This window comes from Hippopotamus amphibius, chromosome 2 (genome assembly GCF_030028045.1).
Source record: "Hippopotamus amphibius kiboko isolate mHipAmp2 chromosome 2, mHipAmp2.hap2, whole genome shotgun sequence".
Lineage (NCBI taxonomy): Eukaryota > Metazoa > Chordata > Mammalia > Artiodactyla > Hippopotamidae > Hippopotamus > Hippopotamus amphibius.
In genome coordinates, this window is record NC_080187.1 from 132,374,725 (window position 1) to 132,378,246 (window position 3,522).

The window sequence follows — 3,522 nt, forward strand, 5'->3', positions numbered from 1 at the left end:
GAGGGTTCCAGCCCAGCAGCCCATCTGGAGCCCAGGCCACCAGAGAGCTGCAAGCAAAGCTCCTCGTCTCTGAGCTCAAGGGAGTCCCAGTTCAAATTCAGTCCTATTTAGAAATTTACTCCTTTATTATACTTTAATGTGTTTTGCAGATTTCCTACAATTCCCATATATTGCTTTCCTAGTAAGAAATTAAAAAAACAAACCAACCCTTAGTGAGTTAGCCCTCTTTCAATGATGTGGTGTCTGGTGAAAGTTTGGGATTATGGATCTTTAACTACAATTTGCAGAGGAGTCTCCTTCAGCTCTGCAGCTCCCCTGGAGATGGAGTTTTGCCTTTCACCAGGCATGTCCATCTGGGGTTTGTGGTTAGAGGATGCCCTGTTCGATGGATGTCACAAAGCCCAAGGTGACATCCTTGATCAGGGAACATTATTCAGCATGTAGACTGTTGTTAATACTTATCTTGTTACTAATCCTGAGACATGAGCGTGCTTAGCTAGCTGTCTGGGAGTTTGGGCATATTGGTGAAATCTCCTCCTTGCTCCAGGGCTGGGGATGGCTGAACTGTGTGTGAGAGCTTTCTGGTCAAGGTTCAGAACGTCTCCTATTCCTGTCCAGCCAAGCCCTGGTTGAGCAAAGGGGCTGTGTTAACCCCAGGCCTTTGACAATGCCTTGAATTTGTGACTCCAGCACCAGGTTAGTGAAAGTAACAGAATGTGCCCACAGGCACTCCTTGGGGAACAGATTGTCAAAAAACTCTGAAAATATCATTTGCCAATTTTAAGAAAATGTCCAAATATCAGCAGCCCTCTCCTCTGCCTTTTTCTGGCATTTAACAATATTCTGGTTATAGGTCTTTAACTGCAATTTACATAAGGTAAACATATGACTTACTCTTATAAATCTGGTTCCTATTTCTATTGTACTTAATTTTTTGGTTGTTTTCAAGAATGTATTATAATAAATATTCATAAGCGCCAAGAAATCTCACTCTGGACCTTTCTTTATATTTCATAGAGCTTTAAATAAAGTTTCCAAATGTTTTCCTGCTGCTGGGGCTCTGTGATGGTTGCTGCAATTTTGCATGATTTTCAAAAAGTGCTCAGGTGTTATCCACACCTCATGCTCTTTAATATGGTATTTTGAAGCAGGCATGATACGTAAATGCACCTCCTGTGGCCTGAAACGTGGACTCCGAAGCAACCGATGGTACCACAGAGCCTTTTCCCAGCTTTGACACATGTGCCACTTCAGCCATATGCTTAGCTGTGACCATCGAGAGGGCTGTCTCTGGTTCCTTTATAATTTTTCAGTTATATTTGTGAAGGCCTGTGTTTGTGAGTATGTGTGGTTAGGTGGAAGCTAAAGGGATCAGAGCAGTCTGATAAGCCTGTGTATGAGTTAATTATTGATAAGCTGATTGAATCCATCAGAGTAGTTTCCGATAACCCAGCAAGCCAATGAAAAGCATCCTGGAGTTGTGACTTCCCTGGTGGCAGGCAGTTAATGTTCACGGCAGGCTACTGTGAGGATGTGAGTGCAGGCAGACCTGGGAGACATTGCAGAGGTGCCAGACCCCTGCAGTGCAATGAATATCACAATAAAGAGAGTCACACAAATTCATTGGTTTCCCAGTGCAGAGAGAAGTTGTGTTTACACCACACTGTAGTCTAAGTGTGTAGTAGCATTATGTCTAAAAAACAATGTACACAGCTTAATTAAAAATACCTTGTTGCTAAAAAAGCAGTCATCTGAGCCTTCAGCAGGTTATAGCAATCTTTTTGTAATGGTAACCTCAAAAGTCACGGATCACAGATCATCATAACAAATGTAGTAAGAATGAAAGAGGCTGAGAGTCGGGGACGCTATCCGCTTCCATCCGTCACGCAGACCCTGCCAGAGCCGCTGTCGCTATGGATGATCGGGAGGATCTGGTGTACCAGGCAAAGCTGGCCGAGCAGGCTGAGCGATACGACGAAATGGTGGAATCAATGAAGAAAGTAGCAGGGATGGATGTGGAGTTGACAGTTGAAGAAAGAAACCTCCTATCTGTTGCATATAAAAATGTGATTGGAGCTAGAAGAGCTTCCTGGAGAATAATCAGCAGCATTGAACAGAAAGAAGAAAACAAGGGAGGTGAAGACAAACTAAAAATGATTCAGGAATATCGGTAAATGGTTGAGACTGAGCTAAAGTTAATCTGTTGTGACATTCTGGATGTACTGGACAAACACCTCATTCCAGCAGCTAACACTGGCGAGTCCAAGGTTCTAGTATAAAATGAAAGGGGACTACCACAGGTATCTGGCTGAATTTGCCACAGGAAATGACAGGAAGGAGGCTGCGGAGAACAGCCTGGTGGCTTATAAAGCTGCTAGTGATATTGCAATGACAGAACTTCCACCAACACATCCAATTCGCTTAGGTCCTGCTCTCAACTTTTCCGTATTCTACTAGGAAATTCTTAGTTCCCCTGATCGTGCCTGCAGGTTGGCAAAAGCAGCTTTTGATGATGCAGTTGCAGAACTGGATACGCTGAGTAAAGAAAGCTGTAAGGACTCTACGCTTATCATGCAGCTGTTATGTGATAATCTGACACTATGGACTTCAGACACGCAGGGTGATGGTGAAGAGCAGAATAAAGAAGTGCTGCAGGATGTGGAAGATGAAAATCAGTGAGACATAAAAGCCAACAAGAGAAACCCTCTCCGATCACCCCACACCTTCCTGTCCTGCCCCCCTTGGAAATTGCCCCGTGGTCACTGAGAACCACCAAATCTGACTTTCACATTTGGTCTCAGAATTTAGGTTCCTTGCACTGTTGGGTGTTTTTTGTTTTGGGTTTTTGGTTTTTTTGATTTTTGTTTTGTTTTTTGGTTTTTTGTTTTGTTTTGGGGTTTTTTTTTTGTTTATTTTGGGTTTTTTTGGGTTTTGGTTTGGTTTTTTTTTTTTTAATAGTTTTCAAAAGTTCTTAAAGGCAAGAGTGAATTTCTGTGGATTTTACTGGTCCCAGCTTTTAGGTTCTTTAAGACACTAACAGGACTGCGTAGGGGCCTTTTCAGCATTACTGTATTGTCTCCTGCCAGATGCAAGATCGCCATTAGAAATGGGAATTACATTCGAAGGCCAATAGACTTTTAGGTGATGCAAGCATTTGAGAGAAAGGTTAATCACACTATAGAGCTGTATGTGGTATCATTTTTCCTTTTCCTAATTGTTTAAATTGAATTTTATGCTAGTGTTTAAAATTAATTGGATGTTAGCTTGAGGTGGTTAAAGGTTGTCTGGGGAGTTTGTTGTAATGGTTTTGCTGTAAAAAGTGTTTCAAACTCTGCTGAAATGTTGCTGAAAAGCATGGTGCTGGTAACAGTTCAACAGTCCGTGGCTGCTCACTCTTGCCTACTTTTACTCTCCCTCTGAAGCAGGTTAGCATGGAAGGTGGTATGGAAAAGCCTGCATGCGTGTTCACGTCTTTGTTTCTTCTTCCCTCTCCCCCTGGGCCCCACCCCGCCCCTCCTTCGC

The 3,522-nt window shown here is 42.9% G+C and overlaps 1 pseudogene; it reads left to right on the forward strand.

Annotated features, from left to right (window-relative positions):
* The first annotated feature begins 1,850 nt into the window (after positions 1 to 1,850).
* On the forward strand, positions 1,851 to 2,746 carry LOC130846737 (14-3-3 protein epsilon-like; annotated as a pseudogene).
* The last annotated feature ends 776 nt before the right edge of the window (positions 2,747 to 3,522 follow it).